General features: G+C 48.7%; 1 protein-coding gene across 1 annotated transcript in view; it reads right to left on the reverse strand.

The window, feature by feature from the left end:
• The window catches only part of nes (lysophosphatidylcholine acyltransferase 3 protein nessy), a 281,768-nt gene that overhangs the window by 160,279 nt on the left and 101,174 nt on the right, over positions 1-20,315 (reverse strand). The window lies entirely within an intron of this gene.

Here is a 20,315-nt window from a genome sequence, read left to right on the forward strand (position 1 = left end):
TTGCACAACCTGAGAGATCTACTGATTATCTTCAGAATGCATATTTCGCTTGGTTATAATGTGCTGCCATCAGCAGCAAAAAAATTTCCGTTCACACCAAGAAGGCTGCCTGTAGCACATGTTGGCCCAGCACTATGGATCAGCATAAGACAGTTTACAACGGCGTAGGATTTCTTTCTACTCTTATTCTCTGCAGAGGTGATAAAGACAATGTGCAGAAATGCAAACAAATATGCTTCGATGCATAATCTTGTAGTTGCCCAGCTATGTTGAGCGTGGGATGCAGCGGTGGCGTAGCGGATGCAGCGGTGGCGTAGCGGTAGAACACCCGCCTCGCGTGCAAGAGGTCCGTGGTTCGAATCCCGGTGCCAGCAATTTTCCACCGGAAAAAAAAAAAAATCCGCGTGTTGATAAAATTGCATAAATAGGCCTGGAGTGTGGCCTGATCCTGGTGACCAGAACCGGTAACGCGCTCCCTCACCAGAGCAGGATTGGCCACCCTGGTGCAGTACGTGGCCACAACCTCCTATATGAACAACACAATCAAACCCCGGACCTCAGTCCCCAGCAGCTGCGAAGCAACTGACCATGGCGGCGGTCAGACCTGCGACGCTGCAGAGGGTGCTAAGAATCACTGGCTCCGGACAGGCCGCCATTGGAATATGAACCTGGCAACGTTTAACGCTAGAACGTTATCTAGTGAGGCGAGTCTAGCAGTGCTATTGGAGGAATTAGAGGGCAGTAAATGGGATATAATAGGGCTCAGTGAAGTTAGGAGACCAAAAGAAGCATATACAGTGCTAAAAAGCGGGCACGTCCTGTGCTACCGGGGCTTGGCAGAGAGAAGGGAACTAGGCGTCGGATTCCTGATTAATAGGAATATAGCTGGTAACATACAGGAATTCTATAGCATTAACGAGAGGGTGGCAGGTGTTGTTGTGAAACTCAATAAGAGGTACAAAATGAAAATTGTACAGGTCTACGCCCCTACATCCAGTCACGATGACCAGGAAGTCGAAAGCTTCTATGAAGACGTGGAATCGGCGATGGGTAGAGTGAAAACTAAATACACTATACTAATGGGCGACTTTAATGCCAAGGTAGGCAAGAAGCAGGCTGGAGACAAGGCCGTGGGGGAATGTGGCATAGGCGCTAGGAATATCAGGGGAGAGTTATTAGTAGAGTTTGCGGAACAGAACAATATGAGGATAATGAATACCTTCTTCCGCAAGCGGGATAGCCGAAAGTGGACGTGGAGGAGCCCGAACGGCGAGACTAGAAATGAAATAGACCTCATACTCTGCGCTAACCCTGGCATCATACAAGATGTGGACGTGCTCGGCAAGGTGCGCTGCAGTGACCACAGGATGGTAAGAACTCGAATTAGCCTAGACCTGAGAAGGGAACGGAAGAAACTGGTACATAAGAAGCCGATCAATGAGTTAGCAGTAAGAGGGAAAATAGAGGAATTCCAGATCAAGCTACAGAACAGGTATTCGGCTTTAACTCAAGAAGAGGACCGTAGTGTTGAAGCAATGAACGACAATCTTGTGGGCATCATTAAGGAGTGTGCAATGGAAGTCGGTGGTAACGCCGTTAGGCAGGATACCAGTAAACTATCGCAGGAGACGAAAGATCTGATCAAGAAACGCCAATGTATGAAAGCCTCTAACCCTACAGCTAGAATAGAACTGGCAGAACTTTCGAAGTTAATCAACAAGCGCAAGACAGCTGACATAAGGAAGTATAATATGGATAGAATTGAACATGCTCTCAGGAACGGAGGAAGCCTAAAAATAGTGAAGAAGAAACTGGGAATTGGCAAGAATCAGATGTATGCGTTAAGAGACAAAGCCGGCAATATCATTACTAATATGGATGAGATAGTTCAAGTGGCTGAGGAGTTCTATAGAGATTTATACAGTACCAATGGCACCCACGACGATAATGGAAGAGAAAATAGTCGACGAATCCGAAATCCCACAGGTAACGCCGGAAGAAGTAAAGAAAGCATTGGGAGATATGCAAAGAGGGAAGGCAGCTGGGGAGGATCAGGTAACAGCAGATTTGTTGAAGGATGGTGGGCAGATTGTTCTACAGAAACTGGCCACCCTGTATACGCAATGCCTCATAACGTCGAGCGTACCGGAATCTTGGAAAAACGCTAACATAATCCTAATCCATAAGAAAGGGGACGCCAAAGACTTGAAAAATTATAGACCGATAAGCTTGCTGTCTGTTGCCTATAAAGTATTTACTAAGGTAATCGCAAATAGAATCAGGAACACCTTAGACTTCTGTCAACCAAAGGACCAGGCAGGATTCCGTAAAGGCTACTCAACAATAGACCATATTCACACTATTAATCAGGTTATAGAGAAATGTGCAGAATATAACCAACCCTTATATATAGCTTTCATTGATTACGAGAAAGCATTTGATTCTGTCGAAACCTCAGCAGTCATGCAGGCATTACGGAATCAGGGTGTAGACGAGCCGTATGTAAAAATACTGAAAGATATCTATAGCGGCTCCACAGCCACCGTAGACCTCCATAAAGAAAGCAACAAAATCCCAATAAAGAAAGGCGTCAGGCAGGGAGATACGATCTCTCCAATGCTATTCACAGCGTGTTTACAGGAGGTATTCAGAGACCTGGATTGGGAAGAAATGGGGATAAAAGTTAATGGAGAATACCTTAGTAACTTGCGATTCGCTGATGATATTGCCTTGCTTAGTAACTCAGGGGACCAACTGCAATGCATGCTCACTGACCTCGAGAGGCAAAGCAGAAGAGTGGGTCTAAAAATTAATCTGCAGAAAACTAAAGTAATGTTTAACAGTCTCGGAAGAGAACAGCAATTTACAATAGGCAGCGAGGCACTGGAAGTGGTGAGGGAATACATCTACTTAGGGCAGGTAGTGACTGCGGATCCGGATCATGAGACGGAAATAATCAGAAGAATAAAAATGGGCTGGGGTGCGTTTGGCAGGCATTCTAGGATCATGAACAGCAGGTTGCCATTATCCCTCAAGAGAAAGGTGTATAATAGCTGTGTCTTACCAGTACTCGCCTATGGGGCAGAAACCTGGAGGCTTACGAAAAGGGTTCTACTCAAATTCAGGACGACGCAACGAGCTATGGAAAGAAGAATGATAGGTGTAACGTTAAGGGATAAGAAAAGAGCAGATTGGGTGAGGGAGCAAACGCGAGTTAATGACATCTTAGTTGAAATCAAGAAAAAGAAATGGGCATGGGCAGGACATGTAATGAGGAGGGAAGATAACCGATGGTCATTAAGGGTTACGGACTGGATTCCAAGGGAAGGGAAGCGTAGCAGGGGGCGGCAGAAAGTTAGGTGGGCGGATGAGATTAAGAAGTTTGCAGGGACGGCATGGCCACAATTAGTACATGACCGGGGTTGTTGGAGAAATATGGGAGAGGCCTTTGCCCTGCAGTGGGCGTGACCAGGCTGATGATGATGATGATGATGATGATGTTGAGCGTGATCAGTTCTGGAAGAGGTGCGTGACTCTAGACAAACTGGTGAAGTACGTTCCTTGGACTCATCACGCCATCTTCAGAAGATGTCGAATAGGCGGAACTGCAAAACGTATTACAAGGACCACAACCTTGAACAAAAGCCAGACGTTTTGTAGGAAAAGTGCAGAGTGCACCTATGCTTCACAAAATCCAGGAACTGCTTCACTGCATGGCACGAGCGATGAACTGGTCCTAGTTTATTTTTTGTATCCAAAGAAAGAGGGTGTACTGAGCATTTACTTTTTCCGACACTATTATTTATTTATTTATCCTGGGTTATTTATCTTAGAAATGTATATGCTCAATTTCCTTAGATATTCATGTTTTTATTGTTGTTTTTATCAACCAGCAACAAAGATGGCACTTTCTAGATTGTTTTACCTAATAAATTTTTGTGTTTGGCAACAAATGTTTTTGCAAAGAGCATTTTATTATGCACAATATGCTACGCTGCAATGTGTGCTGAAATATTATTTGAAGTGGTAAATAATTTTTGCACTTTTCATAGATCAATGCCTGCTAGCCAAGTTGCTATCCACAAAACATGCGGATGGGCGCGCGACAAATCTAGGAAGTCCGACTCACTGCAACCGGATAACGAGCGAATATGTTCGCCCCATGCTGGACACCAACGCCTGGTCGTTCGTGCGTACGGTCATGCAAACGGTGGCACGTTGGAACGAGGCTCGCGAGACGGTCTCGCAGAAGCATGGCTTGACGCATGCGCGGAACGTTCGCGCCGCTTGACGACCTTGAACCAAAAAGGAAGCGTTTTCTCCCTTCCCCCTCAAGTAACCCCGCCTGTCGGCGGCGTTAGCAGCGCAACACTTCCGCCATCTCTTGCGCTGCGCTTCAACCACATCGACCGCCGCGGGCGTCATGCAGGCCACGCGGAGAAGCGGGATTGCAGGAGATGGGGGAAAACAAGATATCTGGGGACGCGTGAGAGTCGCGCATCCCCACATCCCCCCCAACCTTAAATCACTACATATTCCGGCGAAACATGTTACACGGTCTAACATCAACGCGTGCTTCCCGAACAAGGTAGTACATGCAACAGTGGCCACGATGAGGAAATGTCCCCACGCTGTCCATAGCATGCGAGCCGACAATGCCCTTGGGTACACCGCTGGCATCCGCCGGTCACAGCAGAAGCTTTGCAGAGTCGACTGCACCATTCTAGGCCAGGACTCCAGAAACGGCGATGCAGTAATCGGTACGAGCAAGCGTCGCTCACGCCAACACGCTCTGCTGGCGAGGGTCGTGGTAGCTGTCAGTGATCGCCAGCTCTTTTCTCCGCCGCCGAGGATTGCGAGCTGGATACAGGCGGCTGCCAAAGCCACTGCGCCGAACTGGCCACAGCATCACCATTGCCTGGTAGCTCGCTCATAGTCCGGGGCAGAAGCGCAGCCGATGTGCAGGTAACAGCAAAGCAGGGGTTACTCCACTCACGCTGCGTACACTCAACGCACTCGATAAACACTAAGGTAGTGCAAGTGAGAGAAATTCTGCATGCGCATCGCCCACGTGGTACGATGTTAAATTCTGGTAGCAAAAGATCAAGCAACTACTCAAATGCTAAGTTCACGTGAACGAAGCTCGCTTCCTTGAGTCGAACGAGTAATCTCAATTCGTGCGAGGCTAACTAGAACGAGGGAAGCGAAGTGCAACACCTCAATGCCGCAGTCCACCAGGTTGTGTCCCTCCACGTGCGACAGGTAGCTTCGTTAAGCCTTAGGCCTAAAGCGCCGCTACCCTGACAACAACCGGCATCCAAAAACAATACCCAAAATGGGCGCAAAACAGGCAGCCGCAAGGAGACGTCAGCTCTGTTAGGTGGTCCTACCCTGCTCAATGCACACAGCATCCGAGTTGACGGTGCCCGCTGTCCCAGACGGTGTCGGAGGGCCTGGTGCCAGACCGCAATACCAGTCAGTCCGTAGTGGCACCCGTGGCCTGCAACCACCCGGTTCCCAGAGCCGCGACTTCATCAGAATCAAAGAGATAGAAGAAGCTATTTCCATAAGAAATTTGGACCACCCATGACCCTTCCGTACTCACTCACTAGAGGCTTGCCAATGCTCCGCGCGCACTAAGCCTCGCTCTCTCAGGATGCAGACCACATGGCTCTCGTACCAACGAATGTCATTAAAAAAAAAAAACACTTGCGAAAAGGCTTAGCATGTTGACAAGTTCAAACACACTACAGCCACTGTCGCCTCGCTCAAGAAAGCACGCCGCCAACGCTAGCGATCAAAATCCACGCTAGCCCTATGCTTCGTTTCAAACAATGGTCTCGAACGAAGCAAAACTGTTAAAAATATCATGCGATGCCCCAAGAGCCCCACGTTGGCAGCCAGATGTGGGATTCTCATCCATGCTCTTGGGACAAAGGAACAACAACACAGTAGTGCAAACAACCACAAGTGCATTTATTGCACCTTTCATAGATCAATGCCTGCTAGCCGAGTTGCTATCCACAAAACATGCCGATGGGCACGCGACAAATCTAGGAAGTCCGACTCACCGTGACCGGATAACGAGCGAATATGTTTGCCCCATGCTGGGCACCAACATCTGGTCGTTTGCACGTACGGTCACGCGAACGGTGGCACGTTAAGCGAGAGACACATGGTGCGATTTTCCGTGCGATCTGTCGTACGGCGCGTAGTGTGCGACTTGCTGCATACGGCAGTTAGGGACACATGGTACGAATGACAGAGCGGCGGGTAGCTCTGCCCAGAACCGGTGCCCCTGCATGGAAGTTCGGAATGCTGTGTAACGGCGAACAGAGAGTGAAAGCAAACATATTTTCAGAGCTCTATTGTTGGCAACAAACGATGACAATATAAACACATCTATGTGAGCACTGTAGACGTGTTTGCGCAAAGCCGCGTAGTATCGACTCCGTTGACAGCCACCGATGGCTAGGAGCCGGCAGGGATAGCTCACTCGGCCATCGAATCTGACACCGGGTGCCTTGTGACACGATCACTTGCAGCTCATATAACGAAGCACCTATGTTAGTCGGCACAACGTGCACACAGTCATGTCACGCTTAAACTGCAGCACATTTGATTTCATTGGCGCCGACGGAAGCGAACGAGCAGGCCAGGCGAGCTTGCCATCGCTGGGAGACTGTGTAGGCCTAGCTAGCCAGCCGTCTATCCGGGGCCGAGGGCCCTTGCGATGCGTTCGCAGCTCGTAATAAAGCGCCTAAATTCAGCACAATCAATGCCTGAACATTTATGTTTCTCTTAAGTTAAAATACGGTTAGCTTTCCCGGCACCGTTAGTAGCGATGAGTAAACACGCCAGTAAGGCGAGCTGCTTCATATAGACTAAAGCCCCTCCATCCACGCGCCACCGCCGTATAGACAATTGCTGGCGCGTCTGCGCTGACCGCGTCGGAGTAGAAATCACGCAAACAATTTACTATTTCGCACGTTTTCTAACACGCACTTTTTTGAGTACACTTTATTCTACGAGTTATTTTGTGTCAAAAACAAATTGTAGCCGATTTAGGTGCCGCCGTCAGCGGCGATAGAGACCCGTGTTTTGACCAGGGAGAAAAAAAAGAACAGACATCATCGGAGCGGCGAGGCACTCGCTCGGTGGCACCGCCCCGCCGGGGCTACCACGTGGCCATGACGTTCGCGCTACCGGTGCTGTCATTGGCTGCGGTCGTCCGACCGATGTGGCAGTCGCACGACAATATTCAGCAAGCTGGTCGCATGCGCGGCATGGATTCGGTGCCGCATGCGGCGGATTTGGTTGAGAAGCTGTTGAGTGTGGCTGCCGATGCAAATAGTCGTATGACCGATCGCACCCGAAATCGCACCATGTGTCTTGAGCGTTAGAACGAGGCTCGCAAAACGGTCTTGCAGAAGCATGGATTGGCACACGCACGTAACGTCCGCGCCGCTTGACGACCTCAAACCAAAGAGGAAGCATCCTGTCCCTTCCGCCTCAAGTAACCCCGCCGTGAGGCGGCGTTAGCAGCGCAACACTCGCGCCATCTCTCGTACTGTGCTTCAACCACACCGACTGCCGCAGGCCCCAGGCCACGCGGCGAAGTCGGATTACAGGATATGGGAGCCATGCGGGAAAACAACATATCAGGGACGCATGAGAGTCGCGCATCCCCACAGTGGCAAATTTGGTTTTTATAGTTACAAAGATATGCTCAGCAGCTTTTTTTTACGGCCCTCTAGATAGAGCAATGAGCGATTATAACTGGATTTCTCATTCTTCTTGATATCATTATAAGTGGACTGCACTGCGTGCAGCTTTTACAGTGGACAAGTCATGTGCAGTGGTTGAAATGGACAAGAACGTTTTGGAGCAGATTTTATAGCAGTGAACAATGATGATTGTGAATGGTTGTCGGCTGGACACTATTCCTGCAAGTCAAAAATATTTCCAGAGTACCGGCATATGTCATGATGAATGTTCTTGAAGATAATCTGCATACGCCACCACTCACAAACAAATTAAAACAGTTATGCGGTCACACTAAGTCAAACAGCGCATTCAAAAAAAGAAATACCTCTTCTCCCCAAAGGTAAACTAAGCCACACAGAGGCATGCATGAAAGTATAGACCTCGCAACCTCACCTAGGCAGCATTACTGCTACCCTTGAGAAACGCCCCCAATGTTAAAGGCCACATAGCAATTCTTGGCTCAACGCTGAAAGCTGTTGTGTGCCCTCTAAGGAGCGTTCTACCACAAGAGTTCTTCAAATTAGTTCGTTAATAGCAGAGATAGAAATATTTCAAGTCCCACGAACCCATGATTGCAGGAGGCGAGTGCTACCACCAACACAGACATTTCACCTTCCCAGACTAGCCTCCGCAAGCAAAATTCCTTCCCTGCGTTCTCCCATACCGGAGCTGGAGGATCATGTGACGAATGCATCACGGGCCCCACATTTTTTCTTTTTTTTTTTTCTCGCTCTCTCGCATTTTTGCTGAGTGGCACACGTCCAGTGGTGATCTCGCACGCGAGCTGTTGCGTTTGTCTCGTTTTGTGCAGCAGACAAATTTGAAAGCTCTGCACAACAACTGATTAGCGGTATAAGTCAGTGCCACAGCCAAGCGCAGTGAGACAGACACGAAAGGATGAAAAAGCATGATCATGGTGGTGTAACACGGTAGAAAATTACATAGTTTTGTTCTCTGTGTGTGCGATGTCACGATGTGGGAACAAGCAGGCAAAACAGAATTATATCTCCCTTGCTATGGCACAAAGTAAAACAAAAATACACAGACATTTGGTTTGTATGTTTAAGGAAGGAGGAGGTGATCGGAACTAACATTTTTGTTTCTTGAGAGAAAAGGCTGAAATTTGGCAAACACACTACAATAAAGAGACAAATCTAAAATTTCATAAAAATATCTTCAGTTTTTGTTTTATAAGAATTTATAAGTTCCTTGCTTGTGGAAAGCGTGGCAAAGTAATGAAACATGGTAAGGAGCCAAGAATACTGTGCATATTTTCCCAAATGTCTAGTCTACACTAAGACCATGTTCGATTCTTTTTTTAGCACGTTAATATTGTCACGGCTCACTTGAGACAAGAGCGGAGAGCGTTATTTTAATCTTGACAATTAGAACAAGCGTTCAGTGTTCGCTTCTTCTTCTCAAGCACGCTCGCTTGCACACACGAGGTCGTCGTCCTCGTCGTCAGCGTGGTTGGGCACAGATGGCGTCGCGGCATTTGCCCCCCTTCAGAAGGAGCATCGTCCCGATGCTTGGCGGGTAGCACCCGGTGTCCAGCCCACCAGCAAGTGTCCATGTCATTCAGCCAAATAAGGTTTCATGCGCACCACGTGCACAGTCTCAGGCAGGTCCTGACAGCGCCTCGAGCAGGATTGGCTGTCAGGAATGACTTCATAGTTGACGTCGCTAAGGCGTCGTAGAACCTTGTACGGTCCGAAGTATCGGCACAGAAGTTTCTCCGCGAGGCCTCGGCGGCGCACTGGAGCCCAAACCCAGACTCTTTGGCCGGGCTGGTAGACGACGCATCGATGGCATTGATTGTAACGTCGCGCATCACGGTCTTGCTGGCTAGTTATGCGAACGCGTGCGAGCTGTCTTGCTTCTTCGGCGCGCTCTGTAAAATCTGCGGCGTCATTCTCGGAATCGCTGGAATCATGAGGAAGCATAGCATCTAGCATTGTAGTCACTTCTCGACCGTGGAGGAGTCTGAATGGCGTCATTCTTGTTGTTTCTTGCCGAGCCCTATTGTAAGCAAACGTTACGTAGGGTAAAATTTGGTCCCAGTTCTTGTGTCCCACATCGACATACATGCACAACATGTCTGCAAGAGTCTTGTTGAGGCGCTCCGTAAGTCCATTGCTTTGCGGGTGATAAGCTGTCGTCCTTCTGTGTGCTGTGCCACTGAGCGTGAGTACAGTTCGCAAAAGTTCAGCCGTGAATGTGGTTCCCCTGTCGGTTACGATGACCGCTGGAGCACCGTGCCTAAGGACGACGTTTTCGATGAAGAACTGCGCGGCTTCGGCTGCTGTGCTGCTCGGAAGTGCTTTGGTTTCTGCATAACGCGTAAGGTAATCTGTCGCAACTATGATCCACTTATTTCCTGCAGTTGATATTGGGAATGGGCCCAAAAGGTCCATCCCAATTTGTGCAAACGGTGTTTCCGGCACTTGAACGGGATGTAATAGTCCGGCAGGTTTCGTAGGTGGCACTTTTCGTCGCTGGCAGTCAAGGCACGTTCGAACGTAGTGCTTCACGTGTGTTGCGAGCCGTGGCCAGTAGTATTTCTCTTTGATCCGTGCTAATGTTCTTGTGTAGCCTAGGTGGCCCGACGTAGCTTCATCGTGACAGGCCTGCAAGATTTCACTGCGGAGAGTTTTAGGGATGACCAGTAGATATCTCTTCCCTGTTGAAGAGAAGTTCCTCTTAAAAAGAACACTGTTGCGCATGCAGAATGATGACAAGTTCCTTGAGAACAATCTGGGCTTGTTTGTGGTGCGGCCTTCTAAGAAATCAATTAGTGAAGCGAGCTCGTGGTCATCTTGCTGTTGTTGAGAGATGGTAGCTGCACTAACAACTCCTAAAAAGCCTGCGGATTCGTCATCATCTCGGCCTGACGACTCGATCGGTGATCTGGAAAGGCAGTCGGCGTCTAAGTGCTGTCTTCCCGATTTATAGACCACTGTCATGTCGTACTCTTGCAGCCGTAGGCTCCAGCGTGCCAAACGTGCAGATGGATCTTTCATGTTGGTCAACCAACAGAGAGAATGATGGTCACTTATGACTTGAAATGGGCGGCCATATATGTACGGGCGGAACTTGGTAATGGCCCATACTACAGCCAAGCATTCCTTCTCTGTGGTGGAGTAGTTCGACTCGGCACGTGACAGTGTTCTACTCGCGTAAGCGATGACTCGCTCAGCGCCGTCTTGCCGCTGAACAAGGACGGCACCTAGACCCACATTGCTGGCGTCGGTGTGGATCATTGTCGGCGCATCCACGTCAAAGTGGGCAAGAACAGGCGGAGTTTGTAGACGGTGCCGCAACTCATTAAATGCCGCCTCCTGTTCCTCGCCCCACATAAACGGGACATCTTCTCTGGTTAGGCAGGTGAGCGGTGAGGCGATGCGTGCAAAGCCCGCAATAAATCGCCGGTAATATGAGCATAGGCCCAGGAAGCGTCTGACTGCCTTCTTGTCCGTAGGCCTTGAAAACTTTGCGACGGCTGCGATTTTCTCAGGATCAGGTCTGACGCCTGTGTGACTTACAATGTGGCCCAAAAACTGTAGTTCTTGATAGCCAAAGTGGCACTTTTCAGGTTTTAAGGTAAGTCCAGCGAACCGTATGGCTTGAAGAACTGACCGTAGCCGACTGAGATGTTCATCAAATGTGGCAGAATAAACAATCACATCGTCTAGGTACACTAAGCAAGTCTTCCACTTAAGGCCTGAGAGAACAGTATCCATTAGTCTTTGGAACGTGGCTGGGGCGGAGCACAAACCAAAAGGAAGAACTTTGAATTCATAGAGCCCATCAGGCGTCACAAACGCAGTCTTTTCGCGATCCCGTTCATCGACCTCTATTTGCCAGTATCCACTTTTTAAGTCCATCGATGAGAAGTAACGTGCATGCCGTAGCCTGTCGAGGGAATCGTCGATGCGTGGTAAGGGATACACATCTTTTTTCGTGACCCGATTGAGCTTGCGATAGTCGATACAAAACCTCAGGCTGCCATCCTTCTTCTTAACGAGTACCACGGGCGATGCCCAAGGGCTTTTCGATGGCTGGATAACATCATCGTCCAGCATTTTCTTGACTTGCTGCTGTATTGCTTCACGCTCTTTCTCAGCCACGCGATACGGATGCTGTCGGATGGGTATTGCTGTTTCCTCCGTAATGATGCGGTGTTTCGTCAGTGGTGTTTGACGCACTCGGGACGTTGTAGAGAAGCAGTCTTTAAAATTGTCAATCAGTTCTCTGAGCCCTTGTTTCTGTTGCGGCGCTAAACCTGGGTCAACGTCGACGACGGGTATAGATGGCATCGTATCGGTGGTTGATTCCTGTTGTACAGCAAAGCAGTGTTGGACGTGGTCCATTTCGTCAAAGTACGCCACAGCGGTGCCTTTACTGATGTGCCGGCGTTCATTGGTAAAATTTGTCAGTAGTACCTCTGTGCGACCGCCGATTAGGCTGACGATACCCCGAGCGATGGCAATACCTTGATGGAACAGAAGTGCAGTTAGTTGTTCGGCTACACCGTCCTTGTCAAACTGTTCTCCGCAACTGACGGAGACAAGACTGCATGATAGTGGTGGTATGCAGACGTCGTCGTCGGCGACACGTAACGATGTACGTCGGCGCTCTTCGTCTTGGCTCGTGTCTGTACTAGATGACAAGGTTATCTCGCCGTCCCGTATGTTAACCACGGCGCCGTACTCCCGCAAGAAGTCCATTCCAAGGATGAGTGATCTGCAGCACTCTTTTAAAATCATAAAAGTGGCGACAAAAGCTGTATTTCCTATCTGGAGCCGTGCAGTACATTTTCCTGTAGGTACCATTATCTGGCCCCCGGCATTTCGAGTATAAGGGCCCGTCCATTGCATTCTGACTTTCTTAAGCCGGTCTGCCAACTGCTCACTCATTATCGAAAAGTCTGCACCAGTATCAACTAAAGCTGTCATGTCGTGCCCATCAATTGTTAAGAGTAGGTCGGCACTTACAAATTCGTCGGCGTCCCGTTTCTCCGGGTTGCTCTGCTCGTTTCTCAGTAATAATGGGGGATTTTCGGCGGTTCGACGACTTGCAACCTTCCCCCCGGAGGTCGCTGATTTCAGTTTCCCCGCCGTGGGCTTGGAGACCGGCCTCGTACCACGTCGGCGAAACTGCGACGGTTCGGCGAAGAATAACGTAATGGAGACGGCGAGCGCGACCGCAGATTAGCTGAGCAGCCTTGTTCCTGACTGACACTGTCGTCGAAGCGTGGATGTCTCTCTGGAAACTGGCGCGGAGTGGCAGGTGACATTTCCTGGATGCCACGCTGGCGATGAGGGCAAAAACGATAAATGTGCCCTGGTTCGCCACAGTGAAAACACAATGGTCGGCGATCAGCAGTGCGCCATACGTCGGTCCTGCGAGGCTGGGGTCGCCTGAAATGCTCCCGCTGTGTCCAGGCAGCAATAGGCGGCCGCTGGTGGTACTGCTGTACCGGCATGGTAGAAAGCGGGCGACGGACAGCGTCTGCGTAGCTATATGCGCGTGGCTCGAAGCGCGGCTCGGGACTCAGTTCAGGGAGCGGCTCAGGAGGTGCTAATGCTTGCCGAATTTCTTGGCGAACAACTTCAGCGACCGAAGCGACAGTAAACTCCTTCGGTGTCACAGTTTGCTTCGCAATCTCCTCGCGCACAATGTCTCTTATCAGTTGACGCAGCGAGGTCTCGTCTGTCGCTGTCAGTACTGCGGCTCCTGCAGGCGCATCGTTAGTCAGGCGTTCGTATTGCCGACAACGCTGCTGGAGCGCCCGCTCGATTGCTGTGGCTTCCTTAATGAATTCTTCCACTGTTGTAGGCGGGTTACGCACGAGACCAGCGAATAGCTGTTCTTTGACGCCGCGCATGAGATGGCTCAGCTTCTTCGAATCCGGCACGTTGGGATCCGCGCGACGAAACAAACGAGACATGTCCTCGGCAAACATGGAGACACTTTCATTGGGCTTCTGAATGCGCAACTCGAGAAGTCGTTGTGCATTATCTCGGCGATCAGTGCTTCCGAAGGTGTCAAGTAGCCGACGGCAAAATTCGTCCCACGTTGTCAAATGTGCCTCGCGGTTTTGGAACCACGTCCTTGCGCTACCTTCAAGAGCGAAGTACACATTAGATAGCTTCTGGTCCGCACGCCATTGATTGACCTTAGCTACGCGTTCGTACTGGTCCAGCCAGTCTTCGGCGTCTTCGTACGTGTCACCGTGGAAGCTTGAGGGGACTAGATTGTTTTGGATAGTCACCTGTGTTGGACTGGCAATCGCCATTTCCTGAGTCATTGAGGTCGCTGACGAAGTTCGTTGCAAGAGACCGAATTCCGGGCACAGACCTTGCAGGCGACGGCTTGTACGGTGCACAGGTGTCTCGACGCGTGGATGATGTCTTGAAGGGCTGGACGCAGGGCTACTCGCAGGAGTCGTCCCTATCATGAGGCGATGATGCGATACCCAGCACGTCCACCAGTGTCACGGCTCACTTGAGACAAGAGCGGAGAGCGTTATTTTAATCTTGACAATTAGAACAAGCGTTCAGTGTTCGCTTCTTCTTCTCAAGCACGCTCGCTTGCACACACGAGGTCGTCGTCCTCGTCGTCAGCGTGGTTGGGCACAGATGGCGTCGCGGCAATATTTTGCTTCACTGCTCAAACCATGGAGTTATTCTGAAACAAACAAACAAACAAACGCCGCCACCGCCGCCCCTGCTGCTGCTGCTGCTGCTGCTATGCTATGCTATGCTATGCTATGCTATGCTGCTGCTATGCTATGCTGCTGCTAAGCTATGCTATGCTGTTGCTATGCTATGCTGTTACTATGCTATGCTATGCTGTGCTATGCTGCTGTGCTATGCTATGCTGCTGCTATGCTATGCTATGCTATGCTATGCTATGCTATGCTATGCTGCTGCTATGCTATGCTATGCTATGCTATGCTGCTGCTATGCTATGCTATGCTATGCTGCTGCTGCTATGCTATGCTGCTATGCTATGCTGCTATGCTATGCTGCTATGCTATGCTATGCTGCAGCTGCTGCTGCTGCTATACTATGCTATGCTATGCTGCTGCTGCTGCTGCTGCTGCTGCTGCTGCTGCCGCCGCCGCCGCTGATGATGATGATGATGAATTAAATTATGGGGTTTTACATGCCAAAACTGCAATCTGATATGACGCACGCCATAGTGGGGGATTCCGGAAATCTGGACCACCTGGGGTTCTCTAACGTGCACCTAAATCTAAGGACATGGCTGTTTTTGCATTTCGCCTCCATCGAAATGCGGCCGCCATGGCTGAGATTCGATCCCACAACCTCGTGCCTAGTGGCCCTACACCCCAGCCCCCAGGTGGCTGCGGCGGGTGAGGCTTGACTCAGTCCACTGTGGAGCTAATGCAGCCTCTGCTCCGCACCATGCGACTTTTGATGGTATGGAGAAACGACGCATAAGGACTTAGTTCCATTTCTGAAAGCTTGAGCAAGCCTTGTTTCTATGATGTAGCAGATGTGTGAGGGTTCGCCTCTCGGCACAGTTTGCCGCAATTGGCGCAGCAGTAGCATCACTGACAACGAAAATAATGGCTCATTTGCAGCAACAGAAAAGGACATGAACACGAACGCTCCTACACTTATAGCTGCAAAGCACTAGTTAAACCAGTTTTGACAGCTTCCTAAATTTTAGTTTTGTTGTTCAGTATCGTTCCCTGCTTTTTTATTTCTTTTCTTGCATACTGGCACATTCTCAGTGGCATGTAATTGTGCAGCATGTTAGCTTACACACGTGAGTTTCCTTGCGATAGTCTGAGGATAACTGATACACATGCGGCTAACAAGGCCACAGTAAAGTTGAATTTTTTTTGTTATCAACAGCAGCCTTGAGATCATTATATTTATTGTCAACAACCTATTTTAAGTCTACTGCAGGACGAAGGCCTCTCCCTCAGATATCCAATTACCCCTGTGCTGCGCCAACCGATTCCAACTTGCTCCTATGACTTTCTTAATTTCATCACTCTACCTAGTCTTTTGCCGTCCTTGACTGTGTTCCCCTTCTCTTGGCACCCATTCTGTAACTCTAATGGTCCATCAGATATCTAACCTGCGCATTACGTGACCTGCCCAGCTCCATTTCTTTTTCTTAATGTCGATTAGAATATTGGCTATGCCCGTTTGCTCTCTGATCCACACCGCTCTCTTCCTGTCCATTAATGTTACACCTATCATTCTTCATTCCATTGCTTCTTGTGCAATCTTTAACTTGTTTTCGAGCTTCTTCGTCAGTCTCCAAGTTTCTGCCCCATATGTTGGCACCGGTAGAATGCACTAATTGTACACCTTTCTTTTTAGTGATAATGGTAAGCCTCCAGTCTGGATCTGACAACGTCTGCTGAATGCACTCCAACCCATTTTTATTCTTCTGTAAATTTCCTTCTCGTGATCAAGATCCCCTGTGAGTAATTGACCTAGGTAAACATATTCCTTCGCAGACTCTAGAGGCTGACAGCCGTTCGTGTACTCTGGTTTCATGTATGCGTGACGCAAATGATGTAGAACTTTATGGAAGACACGCGGGCACCAGCAATTACTCTGGAACCTTCAATGACCGATGTACCAAAGTCGACATGCTTGACCGGCAGATCAGACTTTCGACCATTGCCGACTGTGTTCGCCATTATCGTTATTTGAGTGTAACTTGCTTTTGAGGGCACAGGTTCGCCCAATAAAACGCTAGTTTTGTCATTCGCAGTTTTGCTGCCTTCTTCACCGTCACTACCACGTGACATCTAGTGGAGGTGCTGCGTAACGATCCCAGTACCTCTCGCAGAAGCAAAGAATATGCTGACAAAAGAAGATCTGACGACGCGACATTTTAGATACACATTAACACCATGCAGCCGTGATCCGATGCCAAGACGTAACTGCAACGCGAGACAAAGAACCACCGACCTTGACGTGCTTCTCGATGGCCACGCAGTCACTGCATTAGGAGCCAACTACTTTATGACGAGTGGACCCCTTACTGCCCAGTTGAAGAAAGTTAAGACTGCATGGGAAGGCCCTCAAATCCGGACAGCCTGAGGACACTTTACAACACCAACTGGAATCTGCACGGCAAGAATTACCGTTAATGACCACACTTACCCTGCCACCTTCGTTATCCTCCAACAGTGTTCACGAGATGTAATTCTAGGCATGGACTTCCTGAATCAACACGGCGCAATCATTGACCTGATAACACTGTCGGAGGACCAAGCCACATCGCCAAAGAGCTCTTGTAGTCACCACGCCCCGAGTGAGCTCAAAGATCAAGTGAGCATCCAGCCTTCCTTCAGCATTGTTATTTCCATCGGCACCAAAACAGCTGCCGATATAGAAGGCGTCATCGAGGATGATGATCGTCTACTGCTCGACCATGAAATTTGCGTCGCAAGAGGGATCACTTGACTGCATGTGCAAAAAACGAAAGTGTTGCTGACAAACTTCAGTCAGAAGTTCAAGCACATCAGCAAGGGCAGGACGATCGCATGTATCGAGAAAATTCTGGAAACCAGCAACAGGTTTGTCCTCTCGGATTCTGCGGCATCTACCTCGACGGCCATAGTTCCAAGTCAGACTTCAACATAATTCCAAGTCTCCCCATCAGTAAGCAGGAACAGATCAAAGGTCTTCTCCGACAATACAAAGACTGCTTTTTGACGTCATCGAGCAATTGACAAACACGAGTAGCAAAGCATCGCACAATAACCAAAGAGTGCACTTGACCACTCTGCCAAAGCCCATACCGAGTTTTGACGCAGGAACTTGAAGCTACGGTAAAACTTTGTTAAACTGTACCCGCTTAAACAGCAGTTTCATTTTAAATGTAGTAAAGTCAAATCCCCAACTCAGTGGCCATTGAACATAATGTGTTTTGTATCCGCATAAATCGTACCAGCTTATCGGTTAACACGTAGTGTTTCCACTTTTCGTCGCGCAAACACGGCGGCGTATCATCTTCATCGGGCAGCTCAGCAGAACAACAAGCCTCAGAGATCAACACAACAGCCTCCAAGCACCCTGTGCGTTTGTGAGTGAAGCCCCATCAACATCAACATCATTTCGGCACCATGCCAGAGAGCGCTACAGCGTCGAGCAAGCGAGAACTCACGTTATGCCGAAGCTCGGATAAAAAAAGGCACTGGGTGATTACCATAGAAGAAAAATTAGACATCGTTCGTGCCATTGAATGTGACACGAAAAGTCGGCGCTGGCATGCGACATGGGTCTACTGTTGACTATGGCATGTGGCATTTCAAATACGAAGAAGTTGCTCGGCAGTGCTGCTGCGACAGCAAAGAGATGTCAGCTACGAGGTTCGACTTTTCGCCATTGTTGCCTCTATTGTTGCCGAAGTGTCGCCTTGCGACAGTGATAAGGACAACACGAAAAGCAACAGCACGGGCAATTCAGGCCCGATAGTGGCAGAAGCTGCGCATTACGTCAGCCTCATGAATGCAATCGTCACGACGAGAACAGCACCCCGCAATGAAAAAGGCGCCCCGCGACTTCTGCAACGGTACTGTCCCTGTGCAAGAGGAATATGCAGTGCCAACGAGGAATCTGCCTTACGAGTGTGCGCCAAGAAGAGGGGGCTGGTTGAAAAGCTGGCTCACAGCTTCAGCAAGTTTGAGGCCGCTGTCGTCGCTGCTAGGCCGCCACGGCATCAAACGAAAATAACATGTTTGTCGCATGCAGTAAATACTGCATGCTTTTTCCCCCTTTCATCCCACTTTCTCCGAGTTCCGTTTTTGACAGGTAAGTGGGTGATCTTATGCTGTTTCAGTTAAGCAGTACTACCATTTAGTATATATTTTTTCCGAGTTCTACGGCCAAATACGGTTTAACGAGGTTTCACTGTATAAGGCAAGAAGTCAACGAAATGCTGCAAAACTACATCATCGAGCCGTAGAAAAGCCTGTGGGCATCTCCTGTAGTCTTGGTAAAGAAAAAGGACAGAACCCTACGTTTCTGCGTCGATTATTGTCAACTGAACAAGATTATGAAGAAATACCTATACCCCAAGGATAGATGAGGCATTGGATCGGCTCTGCAACGCTAAATGCTTCTCGTCGATGGATCTCAAGACTGGCTACTGGCAAGTAGAAGTCGACAAGCGGGATCGCGAAAAGACTGCCTTCATCATGCCAGACGGCCTCTACGAGTTCAAAATCATGCCATTCGGACTGTTCTTGGCGCCTGCAACGGACATGGTATTAGCAGGGTTGAAGTGGAAGACCTGCCTCGTCTACTTGCATGACACCGTCGTTGTTTTCAGCAAGTTTCGAGGAGCACTTGAGACGCCTTGAAACAGTACTTCAGACAATCAAGTTTTCCGGACTCACGTTGAAACCAGAAAAGTGTCACTTTGCTTCTTTGTTGTTTTGTTACTTTTGTTAGGAAGTGACCTTCTTTCATTCTCCTGCTATGTTTGTAGCATCGGGACGATGCCTTTCAAGAGGGGGGCATTGACACGTGCACTTTTTAAATTTTTTTTTAGGTCACCACTTTCACTGCAAACTAATGTTATCACGCAGTGCAGGACGCGCCTGCATGTATCAGAAGTTTCTCTAAAGTTAGGTATCGATGGTTCTATCCACTGTCTGTTGTCACCGAACCTTGTGTAATCTCGTTTCGGGTATGCGCGATGCGAAGGGTGTAGAACTTTCTGGAAGACACGCAGGCACCAGCGATTACTCTGGAACCTTTGATGACTGATGTTTATATATAAAAGCCAACGCACTTGACTGGCAGATCAGACTTTTGATGATTGCCAAATGTGTTGGTCGCTATCGTTTTTCTTTGAGCATAACTTGCTTTTGAGAGCACAGGTTTGCCATGCTAGTTTCATCATTAGCAGTTTTGATGCCTTCTTCACCATCACTACCACGTGACAATATTAATCTTCAACCACACTTTTACACTCACTCTGTTAAAGTCCTCAATCATTCAGCTCCTAAATCAGCTGAACAGGACAATGTTATCTGTAAACCGAAGGTTGTTGAGATATTCGCCATTGATTGTTACACCTAAGCCGTCCACTTTAATAGCTTGAATACTTCTTCCAAGCATGCAGTGCATAGCATTGAAGAGATTGTGTCTCCTTGTCTGAGCCCTTTCTTTACAGGTATCTTTCTACTTTAAATAAACAATTTTGTGTCCTCCGCCACCTCATTTCAGTTGAATGTTGCCACCACTTTTGTTCACAGCGCACATTTGCAGTCTGAATTAGCCGATGTGTGGCCAAATACTTCCGAATTATGAGAGTTTGATAGCATTAAATAATGCGTACACCTTCCTGGACCAGAGGAGTCCGAATTACCAGATTTTCCAATTTTATAAGGGCCAAATTTACGAGGCTTTACTGTATTCCTTATTCAATTGGAACAAAACATTTGAACACCAACAATATCATGTCCTAATGTTAGAAACTGGTTTGAAAGTAAACTTGGATTACCATATTCATTAACTTGTTATTTAACTAAATTTCAT

Source organism: Dermacentor albipictus, chromosome 2 (assembly GCF_038994185.2).
Source record: "Dermacentor albipictus isolate Rhodes 1998 colony chromosome 2, USDA_Dalb.pri_finalv2, whole genome shotgun sequence".
Classification (NCBI taxonomy): domain Eukaryota; kingdom Metazoa; phylum Arthropoda; class Arachnida; order Ixodida; family Ixodidae; genus Dermacentor; species Dermacentor albipictus.